This window comes from Homalodisca vitripennis, unplaced genomic scaffold (genome assembly GCF_021130785.1).
Source record: "Homalodisca vitripennis isolate AUS2020 unplaced genomic scaffold, UT_GWSS_2.1 ScUCBcl_435;HRSCAF=2418, whole genome shotgun sequence".
Classification (NCBI taxonomy): Eukaryota; Metazoa; Arthropoda; class Insecta; order Hemiptera; family Cicadellidae; genus Homalodisca; species Homalodisca vitripennis.
The window spans coordinates 1-12,497 of NW_025776568.1; positions in this window are offsets into that span (position 1 = coordinate 1).

Here is a 12,497-nt window from a genome sequence, read left to right on the forward strand (position 1 = left end):
AAATTAGAACCGTTTTCAAATCAGAATTCAACATCAGTTTTGGCTATCCAAGAATGGATACTTGTAGTTCATGTGACAAACTCGCTGCTGAGATTCGAGCTATAGAAACAAGTTGTTAAATCCTGTCCTGAAAATACTACAGCAAGGGTAAAATCAGAAAAGAAATTGAAAGAGCTCACATCAGAAAAAAACTACACTTGTTAAAAGCCAATGTGTTTTACATTCGCAAACGTGCCTCTAAACAAAGAAGTCATCAATCAAAAGAAATTGAAACTATTGCAATGGACTTCCAAAAGAATTTGCCAGTACCACATATAACAACTAACGATGTGTAGTACAAGCGACAATTAACACTTTGTATGTTCAATATACATGTACTGTCCACAGACGAATCATTTTTTTTCTTTTGTTTTACGATAAAAACCAGTGGCGTACAAGGGTGCCAATGAGGTGGCTGCTTCTTTCTTGCTTTACTTTGTGATGACAATTCTTGACCCCTCTGTCAAAGAACTGGACATTTTTTGTGATTCTTGCGGGGGTCAAAACAAAAATTTGACCCTTTTTCGCACTATCCACTACATTGTCCATCACACTAAGAGAGTAGACAAAATTCAGATGAATTTTCCAATTCGTGGTCACGTATTTAGAGTGTGACCGTAATATGGCTAGCAATCAATCAAAAGAAGTGAAACGCCTAAAGATTGGATTGATGAAATTGAAGGTGCTGGAGTCAAACCCTCACCATTCCATGTAATCCAAGTTGAGAGGGAGTTTTTTTACGGAACTGGTCTTCACACTTAGATCAATTTTATTTTTCAAAGTGCCCATTTCCTTCAAGGCCGATAAGAGAGTTAGTAGCTCTTAAAGAACATCCCCGTTTCCTGAAGCACCGAGCAACATTCCATGGACACTGGGAGGCCCATATCATTAACCAACCATGTTCACTACCACAAGGCCAACCCTTGCCTGAAGGAGAGTTTTTCTACCCGACTATGCCTATGAGGGTAAGACTTTTTCCATTTTAACTGTTCCTCACTGCTAGTAATCAAAATGTGATAAAAATAATATTTTGACCACTTCTATAGTTATTAATAAATAATTTATTAATCCAACCTAATTATGCTGAATAAATCTTAGCATTTTTTCTTGATAGCTAAATTAAAATAAAATTTAAATTCCTAATCGAAAATTGGACTTAAATATTGTTAAATGTTTCAACAACATGCTTCAGCAAATTGTTTTGTTTTAGGGGCTCTTCCTGTTACCCATGAAAAGTACACAGATCTACAAGTTTTAAAGATGTTCTGTGGTGTAGAAGCCAGACATTTTTATACCCTTCTTTCTAAACTTGAGAAAGGAGAGAAAAGGAACAAGAGAAATGCCATTGACAAAGAAGTTTTTCTTAAGTCTAAAAAGACAAATAATAATAATAATAGGCCTACTCAGAGTGGAAAAAGGGACTAATAAAAATGATCTATTTGATAATTGTTTGATTTCAAACATGTTTTATTTTTCTCAAGGTAATATGTACCGATTTTACTTTTTTACCAATAAAGGCCTTTTAACTTAAATGTGTATTTTTTCTTATTAGGAACCATATTTAAGAAGACAATTTTAAATATATACGTTTTATGCCATTTAATTTAGTACTGGTTTCTAGAAGTAGTTAACCTTGGTGACATTCGCCCTTTTTCCTACAACATTAATGACATTCCCCCTTTTTAGCGAAAATATTTTGTACTCATATAATATATTTATTTATTTCACTACTAAAATGGTAAACTGATGTTATTAGTACATAATGTATAGGTTTAATATAAGGTAGGCTAAATCATAAGTTTTCATAAAGATTAGGAAATAAATGTAAGTGGTACAATAGAATTAAGGAGAAAATTGCTATTCCTGAAAAATTTGAAAAATCTGAACATTCCCCCCCTTTTTCCCGTGGTGCCTTCAAATGGCGAACAAAGATTTTATGGATTTTGCAGCTTTAAGCAAGGAGTTAAATTTTCATCTAGTCCCTTTTACTAAAATAAGCAGCATAATGTTTACTCAAGTGTTTGGTGAAATTTTATTTCGTGAAATCCACAAAGGAGAACTTACAGTTGTTAATGTGATCCCGTTTTGGAAAGGTCGACTAGAAGACAATCAGAAGCAAAGCGTGAAGTGATGCGTTATAAAATTCCAAAAGTATTAACCAATAAAATTAAGCTAAGTGCAGTGAAAAGGCGAGATCTCCAGAGGATACAACGGTTCATGCCGCTCCTTGATCGAGAATACTACAAGGCGATTTTGAGTGCTCACTAGCAGTGTACGGCAATGTTTTTTCTCTTATAAATCACAATATAATTTTTTCTTTCAATAATTTTGTCAATTAAAAAATGTTAATATTAAGGTTTTTACACACTCGGTGTCTCTGTAATACTAAACTGGTTTAAGAAAATAGCGTTATAGCATTTATTACAAAGTATCCCTTAACAGCCCAGTGTTCTAGTAATTCTAACCAATTAGTGCATTATTATTAGGTTTAGGAAGCCTCTTATGTGTTTTTTTTTTAACTATTTTTGAAACTTTAGGAACTTAAATACTGGGATTTTTTCTGTCAGTCAGAATAGCTTTCTTTTGTGGTTATTGTGAACCTGAACATGATAACAGTGCTTTAATAACAACAATTTTAATATATAATTCAACAAGGGTTGTAACTGGTAAATAGAACCTTGTTTTCACTAAGTAAAAACCATATCCAAGAGCAATATAGTTCTAAGTGGAAGTTTAGAAACTTTGTTGTATTAATAATTCAGTAACATTAGGCGCAACAAGGTTCTAATTGGAAATTAATAGTTGTTATTTTGAAACAGTAAAACCATATTATTACAGTGGAAAGTGTAATTTTCTTATATTAATAGGTAAATATATCAGAAAAACTCTAGGTTATTTATAATGCACTAAGTACAGAGCTGTATTGACACTGCAAAAACTTCGAATGGTCATATCCGAAAATTAGTGTTTTGTCAAGATAGAACCTTAATGATCTAACCCCCGCGAGATGTAGAATCTTTTTCATCTTTTCTTAACTGGGGCATGAGCGTATGGTACTCGCCAAATTGCAGCCGTTCTTTATCTATGTCGTGCATCCACATTATCCTTCCTCTTTCGTCTTCTAGTACGGCTAGTAACAGCAACGCTTCTTCTTTATCAGACGATGTCATGGTAAGTAAACACACCGTAAATACAGTATACAAATACTAACTATAAAACAACACTTTTACGTCTAGAGAGTCACACAACCACCGTACCCTACGCTCCACTGAGGTGCACTGGCTTTCCCGTGCATTAGGGATGGCCGATTGTCGATTGTACAATCGATAGTATCGATTGTTCTTCACAATCGATCGAACCTATTACAACGTTTTTAACAATCGATTGGTTTTTTTTATTTACAAGCCACTGGCATATTTATTTAATTTTGTGTACTGCTTTAATTTATTCATACATATGTTCGATCGAATGCAAATTAATGCTTTATAGGATTTTACGCTGTACTAGTTTGACATAATTATATGCATGTGCAGTAATGACAGTGGTTACTGCAAAGCTCGAGAGCGGTTCGTGAACGTGAACCGTCTGCAAACAGTGTGATGGGTACGTCTGGACTGGATGGACTTTACAGTTTACCGCCAACGTTGTTTTGTTTCACCAGGCAGTTAGTACTCACTAGATATTTATCTGTGTTTATGTTAGTGTGTTTAAAGGTGATATAGTTAGTAAACTAGTGAACATGGCAAAGTCCAAGTCTGATGTGTGGGAGTATTTTGTGCGTAATGACTCAAATTCGTCTACCTGTAAGATTTGTAAGAAGGTAATAAGTAACAAGTCAAACACCAGCAACTTGCGGGATCATTTATTACGGCACCATAAAGATAGGTATGTTAATCCAAAAAATGATAGTAGTTCTAAGGGTGGGGACGTGATGCTGAACCTAGTAAAGCTAAACAAATTAAATTAACTGATTTTGGACGAACCATAAATAAATGTGAACCTTACGCTCATGGAAGTGTTAGGAAAGAAGAAAATAGATTCAGCTTTAATTAAATTTATAACAACTGATCTTGAACCTTTTAGTGTAGTGCAGAAGCCTGGATTTGTCCATTTGGTAAAAACTTTAGATCCTAGATACACTGTGCCGGAAAGACGAACAATTTCAAATGAGATGCTTCCAGAACTGTATTCTAAAGCCAAAAATAAACTCATGAGTATTTTGGATGATGTAGGTTATGTCTCATGTACGTCTGATATGTGGACATCTATCACCGGAGATAGCTATCTGACTTTAACATTCATTTTATTTTAGACTGGGAATTTAAAAGTGCTGTACTTATGACCAAACAAGTTACAGAGAAGCACACTTTCGAAAATGTTTGCACAGAAATTCTCTCCAATATTAAACGAATTCAATCTTACTGGTAAGTTGGTGTGTTTAGTAACAGATTAATGCAGCTAACATGATTAAGGCTGGAAATTTATTGAATTTAAAACATCTTGGCTGCTTTGCACACACGTTTGCAATTGGTTATTACTGATTCGCTCAATATCACTGCTGTTAAGCCTATAGTTTCAAAGGCAAAAGAAATAGTTACGACATTCAAATCAAGCAGTGATGCCTTTGAAACACTTAAAAAAGAGCAAAAACGTGTTTCAAAACCTAAACTTAAATTGATACAAGAGGTACCTACCCGTTGGAATTCCACATTCCAGATGATTAAACGCATTTTGGACATAGACGAACCACTGATCGTAGCAATAGCAAAGCTGGAGAAAAGTAAAATAACGTACTTTGCAGCCGAAGAAGTTTTAATTTTAAATGATATAGTGCAATTACTTGCTACATTTGAAGACGCAACGGAAATCATATCAGGAGAGAACTACGCTACCTCATCACTGTTAATACCAGTTGTTTATTGCCTACAGCACAATGTGAACGAGACTGGTAAACAAATTAAAACAGAAACTGGGAAACTTGTACATGCAATGATTGTAGAAGGAATTAACAATCGCCTTGTACCTTATGAAAGTTAGAACGATCACTCAGCTTGCTACAATATTAGACCCCCACTGGAAGAAAACGCCATTTCTGAAACCAGAAAATGCCGAATCCGCCCAAAAAGCGTTAGAAAATGCTCTCACTTACCATCTCAAAAAGGCAGAGGAAACCAACAACAGTGGAAAATCACAGTCTTCTACATGTTCTGAGGCGCCACCAGAGAAGAATAGCAGCAAGGCCAAGCACACCCTTTTTTTCTATTCTCGAAGAAAGAAAAGAAGCTGTTAAACTTCAGAGAACTAACACCACTGACAGTATTATTACTGTTCGACAGTACCTTCAGGTAAGAACACCTATATTCTTTATTAATTTAAACCATTTATGATTAACAATTAATATACAAGTTTAGCAATGCTAAAATTTCCTTAACTTTGAAAATGTTCCTTAACATATGCAATTATATGTACTTATATTTCTGCGTTGACGACAAACTCCAATAATTTTACTATCAGTATAGGTTTAGACAAAGAGATATACAGGCGTTTGATATCATATTAATGATAAATTAGGGTTGGCAGCAATATAAATGTGCATACAATTTTATAACATACATAATTTTATAACGCTGCACCTTTGTTTTATGAATTGGCTCTACCACACAAGGAAAATACAAACGTGCTACATTATTGGAGAGACTCCCAAAATGCCAGTTTAAAGTCATTGGCAAAAAAAATATCTGTGTGTCCCGGCTACATCCGTATCTTCGGAAAGGATCTTTTCCAAGGCGGGCCAGATAATAAGTGAGAATAGAAGCAGGCTCAATCCACTAAAAGCCGATAAACAAATCTTTCTAAATACAAATATATGGATTTTAGAAAAATAAGTTCCAGTGTATATACTAACTTTTTTCAGAATAATATGCTAAATAACTGAGTGAATTATGTTTCAGGCAATTATCTACTTCTAAATGTAATCTTTAATTTAATTCATATTATGTAAGAATACTGTAATTATTAAAATAAATGCATACTGTTTTAATTATTGTTTTGTTTTGTATTCTAACATCTTATTTCTACAATTATTTCGTATATTTTATTTTTATGTAGCTCTAGCAAGTCTCGATTGTCAATCGATACTATCGATTGTTAGGCACCGATAGCATCGAAGCAATCGATTGTTGTGTACAATCGACAATCAGCCATCCCTATCGTGCATCTCTTTTCCCGCTCTGGTGTGGAAGCACCTGTTTCCGCTGCGATATTATCGCCCAAGTATCGCAGATAAATTCCAGGAATAGTACCGCATCGCTCCAGCGATAAAGTATCGCTCCGGTGTGTGCAGTACTTAACACGTTCACACCCGAAATGCGCCACCGGTGGCGCACGCTCAAAAATTCCAACATCAATAATTCTCGATGTTTTAATAACATAGACTACTCTAAACCCCCGGACGTTAGTATTGTTCATGAGGAACGGTTTTATTCGCATATTATTATTCTATAATGTTATATAATACGTATGAATCAATATTTATCATATTTAATTCACATTAAAGTATGTGCCACCGGTGGCGCACGTCGTCCCCTGGTGAAGAAAGGTACTTTTCTCAGACGACGTGCTACACCGGTGGCGCACTCCTATTAGTGACAAAAAATAGTGCGCGTAGAGCTTCTATTGGCAGCCTTAAGAGTGCGACACTTGCCGGAGCTACTTATAGCGCTCTATTAGCAACAACCTTCTTTATAAACCGCCATTACCTGTCTTCTTGTCGTAGAGATTGTTCTGTGTTGCTGTAAGTTCAGTGAGTTCATTTTTATTTTAGAAAATGGATGAATCAGACATCGATGACGCCCTTGATGATGACTTTAGTGATCGTTCTTTGACCGATTTTTCAGTTAGTGGCAGTGAATATATGCCATCAGATGAGGAAAGTGATGTAACAAGTGCAGAGGAGTTGAATGAAGAAGATGGCGTTGTTAGTGATTTAGATGAATTGGAATTGATGGAAGTAGATGAGGAATATCAAAGGGTTAGAGAGGAGAGTGGAGACGAAGAAGGCAATAATATTGAAAATGTAAGTGACCCTGTACAAGATGTAGTTTGTAAGGTTCATTGTGAATATGTAGAAAATAAGTTAGAGTGGACAGAACCAAAATTGACATGCAGATCATATCCTTTCACAGGAAATGCAGGCTTAAAAACTGTTGGCCAATTTAATTTAAATGATCCATTTGAAATTTATAAACAGTTCCTAGATGATTACATTATTGAATTTGATTGTTTTGGAAACTAACAGGTATGCACATCAGTACCTTGCTTCAAAGCCTGTAAAAAAGCGTTCAGCAATGGCTAGATGGGTTGATTGTACAACTGAAGAGATACACAAATTTTTTGGTGTACTGATGATCATGGGCATATGCCCATTGCCTCAAAGACAAATGTACTGGTCAAAACAATCCCATGTAACCAAAATAGTGTCATCAAGAAAACTATGAGCAGAGACAGATTTGACTGTCTCCTAAAATGCCTACATTTCCAAAATAATGAGGAACCAGCAACTGAAGAGCCTCGGTTGTGGAAAATAAAGAAACTGCTCAATCATTTAAATGCAAAATTTGAAAGTCTGGTAACACCTGAAGAGTCACTAGTTATTGACGAGTCTATGGTTCCATGGAGAGGGCGTTTGATTTTTTAAACAATATTTGCCAAAAAAGGCTCATAAATATGGAGTCAAAATTTACAAGATTTGTACCACTGATGGGTATACTTTAAAAGCAAAAATTTACGCTGGTAAGTCAGACGTAACTGCAAGAGAGGCACATGCAGATAAAATTGTCATGCATTTGATGGAATCATTTCTAAATGAGGGTAGAACACTGTTTGCAGATAACTTTTACAACTCCACAAGGTTGGCCAACACTCTGCTTGAGAAGAAAACTTATGTTTGTGGCACCCTTCGAAGTGACCGAAAAGGCAATCCAAAAGAAGTCACTAGCAAAAAATTAGCCAAAGGTGAAGTAATTTGTCAAGAAAGCAGTACAGGAGTAAAAGTACTTAAATGGCATGACAAAAGGCCTGTACTGATGATAACCACTCGCCCTGAAGACGTTTCTACTCTTGTGGCAAGCAAAAAAACAACAAAGAAAGGCGAGGTTGTCATGAAACCATCATGTGTCATGGCGTACAATGCAGCAAAAAAAGGAGTGGACTTTTCAGATCAGATGTCCTCTTATTACACTCCTATCAGAAAGACTCTCACTTGGTACAAAAAAGTTGCACTGGATCTTCTCCTAGGTAGTTGTGTAGTGAATGCACTAGTACTACATAACAAGTACTCATTAAACAAAAAAAATTGTTGTATGCTCACTTTCAGAGATAAAAAATACTTCGAAATCTCCTTGAAGGAGAAAATGTTGGAGCCCTTGTTCAAACACCCCAAGATGGCAGGCAAGGTACCAAGAAACTAAAAACATGTGCTCTCAAAGCGTGAAGGGACTGCAAGAGAAACCAGGTAAAATATTTCATTTTAATTTTATATAAAATTACAATATATCTACACTACGTCTTATAACAACAATAACACTACATACTAGTTTAGATCCAAACTAATGGATCTTAGTTTTCGCCAATTTTACCTGCATGTTCATCAATTTAGTTCAATAAATTTAGTGATCTGCATTTTTTGCTATGAATTTGTAAAGTTTATTTCAACATGGTTTCCCATATATTTGATAAAAATATAATTAAATACGTTTTATGAAAGTACAAACATCCAATTAGATTTATTCCTTACAGAAAAACGGGTGTGTCAGCTGCTACAGCAAAATGAAGGAAGAAAGGGGGGCCAAAGCAGCAAGGACGTACGCAAAACGTGTTTCAACTTACTGCAAAGGGTGCGATGAGACTCCTACAATGTGCTTAGAGTGTTTTTAACTCCAAGCACTAAACTGAACACCATTTGTAATAGGAAAGCTAATGTTTAATTAAAATATCTTGAGTTTCAAATTTATTGCTTTGTATTTTTTTCCACTAAAAAAGGTCTTTATCAAAACCCGACGTGCGCCACCGGTGGAGCACATTGTAAAAGGTTCCATATGTATCGACAAAGTCATCTAAAACAAGTTGTAAAAAACTACAGCTTGGTTTAAAACCAAACTAAAATGCCGTATAAGAGTGTGCCACGGGTGGCGCACGTCGGGGTTTTGAGTGGGGAAAATATTGATTCATTTATCCCGTCGGGCTGAAGGTGTTAAAAGAAAAAATCAAAAATGCTCCTTTAGGTTCGCAGGAAAATATGAAACTGATGGTAGAAAAAAGAGTACATACTCAAAAAGCGAAAGCTTTTTATGATCACTTGAGAGAAAACATTCCAGACTTTATTACCTATTGCTTTGATTTGCAGCAGATCCAACCTCTGCCAAAATGTCTTATTCAGGAAGCCTTTTATGCCAGACAACTTAATTTTTATAATCTGTGTGTAACTGATCTGGCCACTAAAAGTCCTATATTTTATACATGGACAGATGAGCAGGCTGATAAGGGAAGCATTGAAATATCCTCAGCACTCCTTCATCATCTTATGACAGTAGACTTTATTGGTAGCAGTACTCTCCGACTGTTTAGTGATGGATGTATATCCCAAAATAAAAACCAAATTGTTTTAAGGACTCTAATCCACTTTCTTCAAAACACCAACACCTCTATAAAGAAAATTCTTGTCTTTTTTCCAATTCGAGGTCACAGTTTTCTGCCAGCAGATAGGGTATTTGGAAGGTCAGAAAAAATAATTCAGGAAAATAACCAGTTGTTTTAAAAGAGAAAAGTATTACGAATGTTATCACAACGTAGGCGAATTGGAAGTTTTAGGTCAAGATTGGAAACTGTATGATACAAAAAGCTCAATTTCTTTTTACAAAGAATAACAGATCACAACTAATAGATACAGAGTCGAAGCACATTCTTGTAAAGTGTTTGATGAACTACAGATTCGAAGGAGACAACGAGAAATTTTGTTCATTGAGAAAAAAGGTAGGCAAAAAATAGTCCAATCTAGATTTTTAACTAATAATATTTTACTTTATTAGAGCCTAATAACTTTTTTAACAAATTTAATTTTTAAAACAATCAAAAGCTTAAAAATAATACTAAACCAATTTTTAAATTCAGATATTTTTTATTTTAATAAAAATTGCTTGTTTATTTTTAATATAAGGTTACTTCTATTTTAGGTAATGTGAATCTTCAAAACGTGGAATTGCATCCTTTACCCTTAAGTTGTGGCGTTTGCCACTTTATTTTGTTGGTCTTTGGACGGACCGGGAGCTGTTTCCTTACAGCTGGTCGAGCCATCTGTTTTACCAGATGGTTGTTCTCTTTCTAGATGTTTTCTGTGGCTTTCTGGCTTTTTGATTGGTTCTAGTATTTTCAGGTTTTCTAGATATCGGGAATTAGGTTTCTTGTCCTCTTCTCTTCTGACTTCCATAGGGCAAGGACATCTTGGAGTTTTCTGTGGTCGGAGTTACAAAATCAAACCTGGCTGCCCGCTCCCTCTACGAACGGCACGGTGTTTTGGTGTTATTATCGTATGCCTACCTTCCAATCAACGTTTCACGACCTCGTTTATTTATTTAGGACCCAGTCTTTCCAAATTCAGTTTTCGAATATCGTCGCATATTGGTAGCAGAGCGTGGTTTGAAATGGAAGGCTAGGCTTGCCGGTGGGAGCGGAGGAATTCTACACAGCTATGAGAGCTAAGTCCTAGTTTTAAGTTTTTTTAAAGGGGTAGACGTTTTTCTAAATTTTTTTTAGTTTTTCTAAATTTTCCTTACACTGCCTTTTTTACTCAAAATGTTAAACTTTATCGAAGTAGCTTGTTTTTAATGTGCAAGTCTGAGCCAAAGCAGTTCTTTGCAACCAACTGCTACCTAAGCTAGTTGTGTAATAATTTGAACATGTGAGTGGCAGTATTTCTTAAACTTTAGTAACTTATTCTCACTAATTATTTAGGCATAGGTATTTGGTTTGATTTTTTTTCTAGCTTAAAATTTTACTTTTAAACCAATTTTAATAAATTTTTTTTTCTCTCACCAAGTTAATTCTTAACCTAACTTTTACTTTCACCTACAGTGTAGCCTGTTGCCTTAAACATACCTGGTACTTATTGCTTGTGCTTTCTAAACTTTAATTAGCACCTTTTAGTATTTTAATTTAAACTTTGGCTCAGATCTGTGCAAGTAAAGTCGAAGGATTTCATAGATGCTGTTGGTGAAGTGCGTATTGTACTGCCGCCTATGTATAGCCTACCTTTTGTTTTTAAAGTTCTTAGCTTTCTGGTTAATATTTGAAACCCCCATTCAGTTTCAACCAGATTATTTACTTTGGGTTTTGGCTTATAATTAAAAGTGTTCTTTTTTATATAAACTTGCTTTCCTTCTGATATTTCTTCTCTACTTCTGATTTAATTAAAATTTTTAACCTTTCCACACCTACCCTTAGTTCCAAAATGCAATTAATTGTTGTTATTCTAGGATTTAATTAATTATTTAGTTATTTATTTATTCTTCCAGCGGATTTACTCCACTTGTACATGTTTTTAAGTTGATAAGAGTTTAAATTTTTAATAGCACTAAATTTGATGATTTTGTCTACTGCGTTGAATTTATTCGAGTCTTACACAATTTTGTTAATTAATCTTAGTCTATACACAAGGTAAGTGAAGTGTTACTGTTAAATTTATCTGATATTTTTTCTACTTAGAAACATGTCAAACTTTTATGTAGGCCTATGCTATTTGATTGTTCGGGGCAGTTCAAGCTTAAGGGGTTGATTTAGTCTAACAATTTGCAATTTTTTTTCTAAAACCTTCTTCAAAACTTTAATGTTATTGTAAAAATAATACTTCTTTCATAGTCTATTATTAAAAGCCCCTTTGGTTCTTTTGACTAGTGCCTGTTTAAATTAAAACAGTTAAAGTTAATATGGAGTGCACCTTTAGTTTCAACTAGTTTTGAAAGTAACATAGGCCTAGGCTTGTTTTGTAATTTTTATGAAGTTGCAGCTTGGGGTTGGATTTGACGTGCTGACATACATATAAGTGATTTAATTACTTATAAACTAACTTTCTTTCCAAAATGTTGAAACATCCTTTCTTTTACAAACTTTAAAACTATAGTTTGCCACCTTGGAGGGTTCACTATTTTTATAATATACCTAACCCTAGTGGACTCTTTGGATTGATTGATATGTCAGCTTGCTTGATTCAGCTTCGGGTGTTTAACTTACCTAAATTTCAGTTTAGCCTAATTTAAGCCTTAAGTGGTTAAATAATTTTTTTTTCCTTTGGTCTTTAAATTTCTTAATTTTTAATTTTTCACTGGGGTTTTTTTTTGGATTCTTGGCCTCAAAAGAGATTTTTTTTTTTTGGGGGTGTTCTTTCTAAAATTATTTACAGTTTAAAG